Below are 13,815 nucleotides of genomic sequence, written 5' to 3' on the forward strand. Positions count from 1 at the left end.
AAATAAAGCAAAGGAAGAACATACCAAAAGAAGAAGACGTTTGAAGATCATCGTTGTCCATAATTAGCATGCTGGATGTGGATTCATATTTTTACCAAATCCCAGACTTTGGGAAACTAAACATTGCTGCCTTACATCCAGATCGCCCTGCTGTGGAGAACATAAATTGTGCTTCAGTTCGGAAATCACATGTACGCGTCTTAGTAGTACTACTAGTACCTAACTCTTAAAAAAATAAAGCAAAGGAAGAACATACCAAAAGAAGAAGACTTTTGAAGATCAGCTTTGTCCATAATTAGCATGCTGAATGTGGATTCATATTTCCACCAAATCCCAGACTTTGGGATACTAAACACTGCTGCCTTACATCCAGATCGCCCTGCTGTGGAGAACATAAATTGTGCTTCAATTCGGAAATCACATGTACGCGTCTTTGTAGTACTAGTAGTACCTAACTCTTAAAAATATAAAGCAAAGGAAGAACATACCAAAAGAAGAAGACTTTTGAAGATCAGCGTTGTCCATAATTAGCATGCTGGATGTGGATTCACATTTCCACCAAATCCTAGACTTTGGGAAACTAAACATTGCTGCCTTACATCCAGATCGCCCTGCTGTGGAGAACATAAATTGTGCTTCAGTTCGGAAATCACATGTACGCGTCTTAGTAGTACTACTAGCACCTAACTCTTAAAAAAATAAAGCAAAGGAAGAACATACCAAAAGAAGAAGACTTTTCAAGATCAGCGTTGTCCATAATTAGCATGCTGGATGTGGATTCATATTTCCACCAATCCCAGACTTTGGGAAACTAAACATTGCTGCCTTACATCCGGATCGCCCTGCTGTGGAGAACATAAATTGTGCTTCAGTTCGGAAATCACATGTACGCGTCTTAGTACTACTACTAGCACCTAACTTTTAAAAAAATAAAGCAAAGGAAGAACATACCAAAAGAAGAAGACTTTTGAAGATCAGCGTTGTCCATAATTAGCATGCTGGATGTGGATTCATATTTCCACCAAATCCCAGACTTTGGGAAACTAAACATTGCTGCCTTACATCCAGATCGCCCTGCTGTTGAGAACATAAATTGTGCTTCAGTTCGGAAATCACATGTACGCGTCTTAGTAGTACTACTAGCACCTAACTCTTAAAAAAATAAAGCAAAGGAAGAACATACCAAAAGAAGAAGACTTTTGAAGATCAGCGTTGTCTATAATTAGCATGTTGGATGTGGATTCATATTTGCACCAAATCCCAGACTATGGGAAACTAAACATTGCTGCCATACATCCAGATCGCATTGCTGTGGAGAACATAAATTGTGCTTCAGTTCAGAAAAAACATGTACGCGCATTAGCCGTACTACTAGCACCTAACTCTTAAAAATATAAAGCAAAGGAAGAACATACCAAAAGAAGAAGACTTTTGAAGATCAGCTTTGTCCATAATTAGCATGCTGGATGTGGATTCATATTTCCACCAAATCCCAGACTTTGGGAAACTACACTCTGCTGCCTTACATCCAGATCGCCCTGCTGTGGAGAACATAAATTGTGCTTCAGTTCGGAAATCACATGTATGCGTCTTAGTAGTACTAGTAGTACCTAACTCTTAAAAATATAAAGCAAAGGAAGAACATACCAAAAGAAGAAGACTTTTGAAGATCAGCGTTGTCCATAATTAGCATGCTGGATGTGGATTCACATTTCCACCAAATCCTAGACTTTGGGAAACTAAACATTGCTGCCTTACATCCAGATCGCCCTATTGTGGAGAATATAAATTGTGCTTCAGTTCGGAAATCACATGTACGCGTCCTAGTAGTACTACTAGCACCTAACCCTTAAAAGAATAAAGCAAAGGAAGAACATACCAAAAGAAGAAGACTTTTGAAGATCAGCGTTGTCCATAATTAGCATGCTGGATGTGGATTCATATTTTTACCAAATCCCAGACTTTGGGAAACTAAACATTGCTGCCTTACATCCAGATCACCCTGCTGTGGGGAACATAAATTGTGCTTCAGTTCGGAAATCACATTTACGCGTCTTAGTAGTACTACTAGCACCTAGCCCTTAAAAAAATAAAGCAAAGGAAGAACATACCAAAAGAAGAAGACTTTTGAAGATCAGCGTTGTCCATAATTAGCATGCTGGATGTGGATTCATATTTTTACCAAATCCCAGACTTTGGGAAACTAAACATTGCTGCCTTACATCCAGATCGCCCTGCTGTGGAGAACATAAATTGTGCTTCAGTTCGGAAATCACATGTACGCGTCTTAGTAGTACTACTAGTACCTAACTCTTAAAAAAATAAAGCAAAGGAAGAACATACCAAAAGAAGAAGACTTTTGAAGATCAGCGTTGTCCATAATTAGCATGCTGGATGTGGATTCATATTTCCACCAAATACCAGACTTTGGGAAACTACACACTGCTGCCTTACATCCAGATCGCCCTGCTGTGGAGAACATAAATTGTGCTTCTGTTCGGAAATCACATGTACGCGTCTTAGTAGTACTACTAGTACCTAACTCTTAAAAATATAAGGCAAAGGAAGAACATACCAAAAGAAGAAGACTTTTGAAGATCAGCTTTGTCCATAATTAGCATGCTATATGTGGATTCATATTTCCACCAAATCCCAGACTTTGGGAAACTAAACATTGCTGCCTTACATCCAGATCGCCCTGCTGTGGGGAACATAAATTGTGCTTCAGTTCGGAAATCACATGTACGCGTCTTAGTAGTACTACTAGTACCTAACTCTTAAAAATATAAAGCAAAGGAAGAACATACCAAAAGAAGAAGACTTTTGAAGATCAGCTTTGTCCATAATTAGCATGCTGGATGTGGATTCATATTTCCACCAAATCCCAGACTTTGGGAAACTAAACATTGCTGCCTTACATCCAGATCGCCCTGCTGTGGAGAACATAAATTGTGCTTCAGTTCGGAAAAAACATGTACGCGCATTAGCCGTACTACTAGCACCTAACTCTTAAAAAAATAAAGCAAAGGAAGAACATACCAAAAGAAGAAGACTTTTGAAGATCAGCGTTGTCCATAATTAGCATGCTGGATGTGGATTCATATTTCCACCAAATCCCAGAGTTTGGGAAACTAAACATTGCAGTCTTACATCCAGATCGCCCTGCTGTGGAGAACATAAATTGTGCTTCAGTTCGGAAATCACATGTACGCGGCTTACTAGTACTACTAGCACCTAACCCTTAAAAGAATAAAGCAAAGGAAGAACATACCAAAAGAAGAAGACTTTTGAAGATCAGCGTTTTCTATAATTAGTATGCTGGATGTGGATTCATATTTCCACCAAATCCCAGACTTTGGGAAACTAAACATTGCTGCCTTGCATCCAGATCGCCCTGCTGTGGAGAACATAAATTGTGCTTCAGTTCGGAAATCACATGTACGCGGCTTAGTAGTACTACTAGCACCAAACTCTTAAAAAAATAAAGCAAAGGAAGAATATACCAAAACAAGAAGACTTTTGAAGATCAGCGTTGTCCATAATTAGCATGCTGGATGTGGATTCATATTTCCACCCAATCCCAGACTTTGGGAAACTAAACATTGCTGCCTTACATCCAGATCGCCCTGCTGTGGAGAACATAAATTAGCTTCAGTTCGGAAATCACATGTACGCGTCTTAGTAGTACTACTAGCACCTAACTCTTAAAAAAATAAAGCAAAGGAAGAACATACCAAAAGAAGAAGACTTTTCAAGATCAGCGTTGTCCATAATTAGCATGCTGGATGTGGATTCATATTTTCACCAAATCCCAGACTTTGGGAAACTAAACATTGCTGCCTTACATCCAGATCGCCCTGCTGTGGAGAACATAAATTGTGCTTCAGTTCGGAAATCACATGTACGCGTCTTAGTAGTACTACTAGTACCTAACTCTAAAAAATATAAAGCAAAGGAAGAACATACCAAAAGAAGAAGACTTTTGAGGATCAGCGTTGTCCATAATTAGCATGCTGGATGTGGATTCATATTTATACCAATCCCAGACTTTGGGAAATAATTATTGCTGCCTTACATCCAGATCGCCCTGCTGTGGAGAACATAAATTGTGCTTCAGTTCGGAAATCACACGTACGCGTCTTAGTAGTACTACTAGCACCTAACTCTTAAAAAAATAAAGCAAAGGAAGAACATACCAAAAGAAGAAGACGTTTGAAGATCATCGTTGTCCATAATTAGCATGCTGGATGTGGATTCATATTTTTACCAAATCCCAGACTTTGGGAAACTAAACATTGCTGCCTTACATCCAGATCGCCCTGCTGTGGAGAACATAAATTGTGCTTCAGTTCGGAAATCACATGTACGCGTCTTAGTAGTACTACTAGTACCTAACTCTTAAAAAAATAAAGCAAAGGAAGAACATACCAAAAGAAGAAGACTTTTGAAGATCAGCGTTGTCCATAATTAGCATGCTGGATGTGGATTCATATTTCCACCAAATCCCAGACTTTGGGAAACTAAACATTGCTGCCTTACATCCAGATCGCCCTGCTGTGGAGAACATAAATTGTGCTTCAGTTCGGAAATCACATGTACGCGTCTTAGTAGTACTACTAGTACCTAACTCTTAAAAAAATAAAGCAAAGGAAGAACATACCAAAAGAAGAAGACTTTTGAACATCAGCGTTGTCCATAATTAGCATGCTGGATGTGGATTCATATTTCCACCAAATCCCAGACTTTGGGAAACTACACACTGCTGCCTTACATCCAGATCGCCCTGCTGTGGAGAACATAAATTGTGCTTCTGTTCGGAAATCACATGTACGCGTCTTAGTAGTACTACTAGTACCTAACTCTTAAAAATATAAGGCAAAGGAAGAACATACCAAAAGAAGAAGACTTTTCAAGATCAGCTTTGTCCATAATTAGCATGCTATATGTGGATTCATATTTCCACCAAATCCCAGACTTTGGGAAACTAAACATTGCTGCCTTACATCCAGATCGCCCTGCTGTGGGGAACATAAATTGTGCTTCAGTTCGGAAATCACATGTACGCGTCTTAGTAGTACTACTAGTACCTAACTCTTAAAAATATAAAGCAAAGGAAGAACATACCAAAAGAAGAAGACTTTTGAAGATCAGCTTTGTCCATAATTAGCATGCTGGATGTGGATTCATATTTCCACCAAATCCCAGACTTTGGGAAACTAAACATTGCTGCCTTACATCCAGATCGCCCTGCTGTGGAGAACATAAATTGTGCTTCAGTTCGGAAAAAACATGTACGCGCATTAGCCGTACTACTAGCACCTAACTCTTAAAAAAATAAAGCAAAGGAAGAACATACCAAAAGAAGAAGACTTTTGAAGATCAGCGTTGTCCATAAGTAGCATGCTGAATGTGGATTCATATTTCCACCAAATCCCAGACTTTGGGAAACTAAACATTGCAGTCTTACATCCAGATCGCCCTGCTGTGGAGAACATAAATTGTGCTTCAGTTCGGAAATCACATGTACGCGGCTTACTAGTACTACTAGCACCTAACCCTTAAAAGAATAAAGCAAAGGAAGAACATACCAAAAGAAGAAGACTTTTGAAGATCAGCGTTTTCTATAATTAGTATGCTGGATGTGGATTCATATTTCCACCAAATCCCAGACTTTGGGAAACTAAACATTGCTGCCTTGCATCCAGATCGCCCTGCTGTGGAGAACATAAATTGTGCTTCAGTTCGGAAATCACATGTACGCGGCTTAGTAGTACTACTAGCACCAAACTCTTAAAAAAATAAAGCAAAGGAAGAATATACCAAAACAAGAAGACTTTTGAAGATCAGCGTTGTCCATAATTAGCATGCTGGATGTGGATTCATATTTCCACCCAATCCCAGACTTTGGGAAACTAAACATTGCTGCCTTACATCCAGATCGCCCTGCTGTGGAGAACATAAATTGTGCTTCAGTTCGGAAATCACATGTACGCGGCTTAGTAGTACTACTAGTACCTAACTCTAAAAAATATAAAGCAAAGGAAGAACATACCAAAAGAAGAAGACTTTTGAAGATCAGCGTTGTCCATAATTAGCATGCTGGATGTGGATTCATATTTATACCAATCCCAGACTTTGGGAAATAATTATTGCTGCCTTACATCCAGATCGCCCTGCTGTGGAGAACATAAATTGTGCTTCAGTTCGGAAATCACATGTACGCGTCTTAGTAGTACTACTAGCACCTAACTCTTAAAAAAATAAAGCAAAGGAAGAACATACCAAAAGAAGAAGACGTTTGAAGATCATCGTTGTCCATAATTAGCATGCTGGATGTGGATTCATATTTTTACCAAATCCCAGACTTTTGGAAACTAAACATTGCTGCCTTACATCCAGATCGCCCTGCTGTGGAGAACATAAATTGTGCTTCAGTTCGGAAATCACATGTACGCGTCTTAGTAGTACTACTAGTACCTAACTCTTAAAAAAATAAAGCAAAGGAAGAACATACCAAAAGAAGAAGACTTTTGAAGATCAGCTTTGTCCATAATTAGCATGCTGAATGTGGATTCATATTTCCACCAAATCCCAGACTTTGGGATACTAAACACTGCTGCCTTACATCCAGATCGCCCTGCTGTGGAGAACATAAATTGTGCTTCAATTCGGAAATCACATGTACGCGTCTTTGTAGTACTAGTAGTACCTAACTCTTAAAAATATAAAGCAAAGGAAGAACATACCAAAAGAAGAAGACTTTTGAAGATCAGCGTTGTCCATAATTAGCATGCTGGATGTGGATTCATATTTATACCAATCCCAGACTTTGGGAAATAATTATTGCTGCCTTACATCCAGATCGCCCTGCTGTGGAGAACATAAATTGTGCTTCAGTTCGGAAATCACATGTACGCGTCTTAGTAGTACTACTAGCACCTAACTCTTAAAAAAATAAAGCAAAGGAAGAACATACCAAAAGAAGAAGACGTTTGAAGATCATCGTTGTCCATAATTAGCATGCTGGATGTGGATTCATATTTTTACCAAATCCCAGACTTTGGGAAACTAAACATTGCTGCCTTACATCCAGATCGCCCTGCTGTGGAGAACATAAATTGTGCTTCAGTTCGGAAATCACATGTACGCGTCTTAGTAGTACTACTAGTACCTAACTCTTAAAAAAATAAAGCAAAGGAAGAACATACCAAAAGAAGAAGACTTTTGAAGATCAGCTTTGTCCATAATTAGCATGCTGAATGTGGATTCATATTTCCACCAAATCCCAGACTTTGGGATACTAAACACTGCTGCCTTACATCCAGATCGCCCTGCTGTGGAGAACATAAATTGTGCTTCAATTCGGAAATCACATGTACGCGTCTTTGTAGTACTAGTAGTACCTAACTCTTAAAAATATAAAGCAAAGGAAGAACATACCAAAAGAAGAAGACTTTTGAAGATCAGCGTTGTCCATAATTAGCATGCTGGATGTGGATTCACATTTCCACCAAATCCTAGACTTTGGGAAACTAAACATTGCTGCCTTACATCCAGATCGCCCTGCTGTGGAGAACATAAATTGTGCTTCAGTTCGGAAATCACATGTACGCGTCTTAGTAGTACTACTAGCACCTAACTCTTAAAAAAATAAAGCAAAGGAAGAACATACCAAAAGAAGAAGACGTTTGAAGATCATCGTTGTCCATAATTAGCATGCTGGATGTGGATTCATATTTTTACCAAATCCCAGACTTTGGGAAACTAAACATTGCTGCCTTACATCCAGATCGCCCTGCTGTGGAGAACATAAATTGTGCTTCAGTTCGGAAATCACATGTACGCGTCTTAGTAGTACTACTAGTACCTAACTCTTAAAAAAATAAAGCAAAGGAAGAACATACCAAAAGAAGAAGACTTTTGAAGATCAGCTTTGTCCATAATTAGCATGCTGAATGTGGATTCATATTTCCACCAAATCCCAGACTTTGGGATACTAAACACTGCTGCCTTACATCCAGATCGCCCTGCTGTGGAGAACATAAATTGTGCTTCAATTCGGAAATCACATGTACGCGTCTTTGTAGTACTAGTAGTACCTAACTCTTAAAAATATAAAGCAAAGGAAGAACATACCAAAAGAAGAAGACTTTTGAAGATCAGCGTTGTCCATAATTAGCATGCTGGATGTGGATTCACATTTCCACCAAATCCTAGACTTTGGGAAACTAAACATTGCTGCCTTACATCCAGATCGCCCTGCTGTGGAGAACATAAATTGTGCTTCAGTTCGGAAATCACATGTACGCGTCTTAGTAGTACTACTAGCACCTAACTCTTAAAAAAATAAAGCAAAGGAAGAACATACCAAAAGAAGAAGACTTTTCAAGATCAGCGTTGTCCATAATTAGCATGCTGGATGTGGATTCATATTTCCACCAATCCCAGACTTTGGGAAACTAAACATTGCTGCCTTACATCCGGATCGCCCTGCTGTGGAGAACATAAATTGTGCTTCAGTTCGGAAATCACATGTACGCGTCTTAGTACTACTACTAGCACCTAACTTTTAAAAAAATAAAGCAAAGGAAGAACATACCAAAAGAAGAAGACTTTTGAAGATCAGCGTTGTCCATAATTAGCATGCTGGATGTGGATTCATATTTCCACCAAGTCCCAGACTTTGGGAAACTAAACATTGCTGCCTTACATCCAGATCGCCCTGCTGTTGAGAACATAAATTGTGCTTCAGTTCGGAAATCACATGTACGCGTCTTAGTAGTACTACTAGCACCTAACTCTTAAAAAAATAAAGCAAAGGAAGAACATACCAAAAGAAGAAGACTTTTGAAGATCAGCGTTGTCTATAATTAGCATGTTGGATGTGGATTCATATTTGCACCAAATCCCAGACTATGGGAAACTAAACATTGCTGCCATACATCCAGATCGCATTGCTGTGGAGAACATAAATTGTGCTTCAGTTCAGAAAAAACATGTACGCGCATTAGCCGTACTACTAGCACCTAACTCTTAAAAATATAAAGCAAAGGAAGAACATACCAAAAGAAGAAGACTTTTGAAGATCAGCTTTGTCCATAATTAGCATGCTGGATGTGGATTCATATTTCCACCAAATCCCAGACATTGGGAAACTACACTCTGCTGCCTTACATCCAGATCGCCCTGCTGTGGAGAACATAAATTGTGCTTCAGTTCGGAAATCACATGTATGCGTCTTAGTAGTACTAGTAGTACCTAACTCTTAAAAATATAAAGCAAAGGAAGAACATACCAAAAGAAGAAGACTTTTGAAGATCAGTGTTGTCCATAATTAGCATGCTGGATGTGGATTCACATTTCCACCAAATCCTAGACTTTGGGAAACTAAACATTGCTGCCTTACATCCAGATCGCCCTGCTGTGGAGAATATAAATTGTGCTTCAGTTCGGAAATCACATGTACGCGTCCTAGTAGTACTACTAGCACCTAACACTTAAAAGAATAAAGCAAAGGAAGAACATACCAAAAGAAGAAGACTTTTGAAGATCAGCGTTGTCCATAATTAGCATGCTGGATGTGGATTCATATTTCCACCAAATCCCAGACTTTGGGAAACTAAACTTTGCTGCCTTACATCCAGATCGCCCTGCTGTGGAGAATATAAATTGTGCTTCAGTTCGGAAATCACATGTACGCGTCTTAGTACTACCACTAGCACCTAACTCTTAAAAAAATAAAGGAAAGGAAGAACATAACAAAAGAAGAAGACTTTTGAAGATCAGCGTTGTCCATAATTAGCATGCTGGATGTGGATTCATATTTCCACCAAATCCCAGACTTTGGGAAACTAAACATTGCTACCTTACATCCAGATCGCCCTGCTGTGGAGAACATAAATTGTGCTTCAGTTCGGAAATCACATTTACGTGTCTTAGTAGTACTACTAGCACCTAACTCTTAAAAAAATAAAGCAAAGGAAGAACATACCAAAAGAAGAAGACTTTACAAGATCAGCGTTGTCCATAATTAGCATGCTGGATGTGGATTCATATTTCCACCAAATCCCAGACTTTGGGAAACTAAACATTGCTGCCTTACATCCAGATCGCCCTGCTGTGGGGAACATAAATTGTGCTTCAGTTCGGAAAACACATGTACGCGTCCTAGTAGTACTACTAGCACCTAACTCTTAAAAAAATAAAGCAAAGGAAGAACATACCAAAAGAAGAAGACTTTACAAGATCAGCGTTGTCCATAATTAGCATGCTGGATGTGGATTCATATTTCCACCAAATCTCAGACTTTGGGAAACTAAACATTGCTGCCTTACATCCAGATCGCCCTGCTGTGGAGAACATAAATTGTGCTTCAGTTCGGAAATCACATTTACGCGTCTTAGTAGTACTACTAGCACCTAACTCTTAAAAAAATAAAGCAAAGGAAGAACATACCAAAAGAAGAAGACTTTTCAAGATCAGCGTTGTCCATAATTAGAATGCTGGATGTGGATTCATATTTCCACCAAATCCCAGACTTTGGGAAACTAAACATTGCTGCCTTACATCCAGATCGCCCTGCTGTGGGGAACATAAATTGTGCTTCAGTTCTGAAATCACATGTACGCGTCTTAGTAGTACTACTAGTACCTAACTCTTAAAAATATAAAGCAAAGGAAGAACATACCAAAAGAAGAAGACTTTTGAAGATCAGCTTTGTCCATAATTAGCATGCTGGATGTGGATTCATATTTCCACCAAATCCCAGACTTTGGGAAACTAAACATTGCTGCCTTACATCCAGATCGCCCTGCTGTGGAGAACATAAATTGTGCTTCAGTTCGGAAAAAACATGTACGCGCATTAGCCGTACTACTAGCACCTAACTGTTAAAAAAATAAAGCAAACGAAGAACATACCAAAAGAAGAAGACTTTTGAAGATCAGCGTTGTCCATAATTAGCATGCTGGATGTGGATTCATATTTCCAACAAATCCCAGACTTTGGGAAACTAAACATTGCTGTCTTACATCCAGATCGCCCTGCTGTGGAGAACAAAAATTGTGCTTCAGTTCGGAAATCACATGTACGCGGCTTAGTAGTACTACTAGCACCAAACTCTTAAAAAAATAAAGCAAAGGTAGAATATACCAAAAGAAGAAGACTTTTGAAGATCAGCGTTGTCCATAATTAGCATGCTGGATGTGGATTCATATTTCCACCAAATCCCAGACTTTGGGAAACTAAACATTGCTGCCTTACATCCAGATCGCCCTGCTGTGGAGAACATAAATTGTGCTTCAGTTCGGAAATCACATGTACGTGTCTTAGTAGTACTACTAGCACCAAACTCTTAAAAAAATAAAACAAAGGAAGAACATACCAAAAGAAGAAGACTTTTCAAGATCAGCGTTGTCCATAATTAGCATGCTGGATGTGGATTCATATTTCCACCAAATCCCAGACTTTGGAAAACTAAACATTGCTGCCTTACATCCAGATCGCCCTGCTGTGGAGAACATAAATTGTGCTTCAGTTCAGAAATCACATGTACGCGTCTTAGTAGTACTACTAGTACCTAACTCTTAAAAATATAAAGCAAAGGAAGAACATACCAAAAGAAGAAGACTTTTGAAGATCAGCGTTGTCCATAATTAGCATGCTGGATGTGGATTCACATTTCCACCAAATCCTAGACTTTGGGAAACTAAACATTGCTGCCTTACATCCAGATCGCCCTGCTGTGGAGAACATAAATTGTGCTTCAGTTCGGAAATCACATGTACGCGTCTTAGTAGTACTACTAGCACCTAACTCTTAAAAAAATAAAGCAAAGGAAGAACATACCAAAAGAAGAAGACTTTTCAAGATCAGCGTTGTCCATAATTAGCATGCTGGATGTGGATTCATATTTCCACCAATCCCAGACTTTGGGAAACTAAACATTGCTGCCTTACATCCGGATCGCCCTGCTGTGGAGAACATAAATTGTGCTTCAGTTCGGAAATCACATGTACGCGTCTTAGTACTACTACTAGCACCTAACTTTTAAAAAAATAAAGCAAAGGAAGAACATACCAAAAGAAGAAGACTTTTGAAGATCAGCGTTGTCCATAATTAGCATGCTGGATGTGGATTCATATTTCCACCAAGTCCCAGACTTTGGGAAACTAAACATTGCTGCCTTACATCCAGATCGCCCTGCTGTTGAGAACATAAATTGTGCTTCAGTTCGGAAATCACATGTACGCGTCTTAGTAGTACTACTAGCACCTAACTCTTAAAAAAATAAAGCAAAGGAAGAACATACCAAAAGAAGAAGACTTTTGAAGATCAGCGTTGTCTATAATTAGCATGTTGGATGTGGATTCATATTTGCACCAAATCCCAGACTATGGGAAACTAAACATTGCTGCCATACATCCAGATCGCATTGCTGTGGAGAACATAAATTGTGCTTCAGTTCAGAAAAAACATGTACGCGCATTAGCCGTACTACTAGCACCTAACTCTTAAAAATATAAAGCAAAGGAAGAACATACCAAAAGAAGAAGACTTTTGAAGATCAGCTTTGTCCATAATTAGCATGCTGGATGTGGATTCATATTTCCACCAAATCCCAGACTTTGGGAAACTACACTCTGCTGCCTTACATCCAGATCGCCCTGCTGTGGAGAACATAAATTGTGCTTCAGTTCGGAAATCACATGTATGCGTCTTAGTAGTACTAGTAGTACCTAACTCTTAAAAATATAAAGCAAAGGAAGAACATACCAAAAGAAGAAGACTTTTGAAGATCAGTGTTGTCCATAATTAGCATGCTGGATGTGGATTCACATTTCCACCAAATCCTAGACTTTGGGAAACTAAACATTGCTGCCTTACATCCAGATCGCCCTGCTGTGGAGAATATAAATTGTGCTTCAGTTCGGAAATCACATGTACGCGTCCTAGTAGTACTACTAGCACCTAACACTTAAAAGAATAAAGCAAAGGAAGAACATACCAAAAGAAGAAGACTTTTGAAGATCAGCGTTGTCCATAATTAGCATGCTGGATGTGGATTCATATTTCCACCAAATCCCAGACTTTGGGAAACTAAACTTTGCTGCCTTACATCCAGATCGCCCTGCTGTGGAGAATATAAATTGTGCTTCAGTTCGGAAATCACATGTACGCGTCTTAGTACTACCACTAGCACCTAACTCTTAAAAAAATAAAGGAAAGGAAGAACATAACAAAAGAAGAAGACTTTTGAAGATCAGCGTTGTCCATAATTAGCATGCTGGATGTGGATTCATATTTCCACCAAATCCCAGACTTTGGGAAACTAAACATTGCTACCTTACATCCAGATCGCCCTGCTGTGGAGAACATAAATTGTGCTTCAGTTCGGAAATCACATTTACGTGTCTTAGTAGTACTACTAGCACCTAACTCTTAAAAAAATAAAGCAAAGGAAGAACATACCAAAAGAAGAAGACTTTACAAGATCAGCGTTGTCCATAATTAGCATGCTGGATGTGGATTCATATTTCCACCAAATCCCAGACTTTGGGAAACTAAACATTGCTGCCTTACATCCAGATCGCCCTGCTGTGGGGAACATAAATTGTGCTTCAGTTCGGAAAACACATGTACGCGTCCTAGTAGTACTACTAGCACCTAACTCTTAAAAAAATAAAGCAAAGGAAGAACATACCAAAAGAAGAAGACTTTACAAGATCAGCGTTGTCCATAATTAGCATGCTGGATGTGGATTCATATTTCCACCAAATCTCAGACTTTGGGAAACTAAACATTGCTGCCTTACAT

Source organism: Schistocerca gregaria, chromosome 10 (genome assembly GCF_023897955.1).
Source record: "Schistocerca gregaria isolate iqSchGreg1 chromosome 10, iqSchGreg1.2, whole genome shotgun sequence".
In the NCBI taxonomy this organism is placed as follows: Eukaryota; Metazoa; Arthropoda; class Insecta; order Orthoptera; family Acrididae; genus Schistocerca; species Schistocerca gregaria.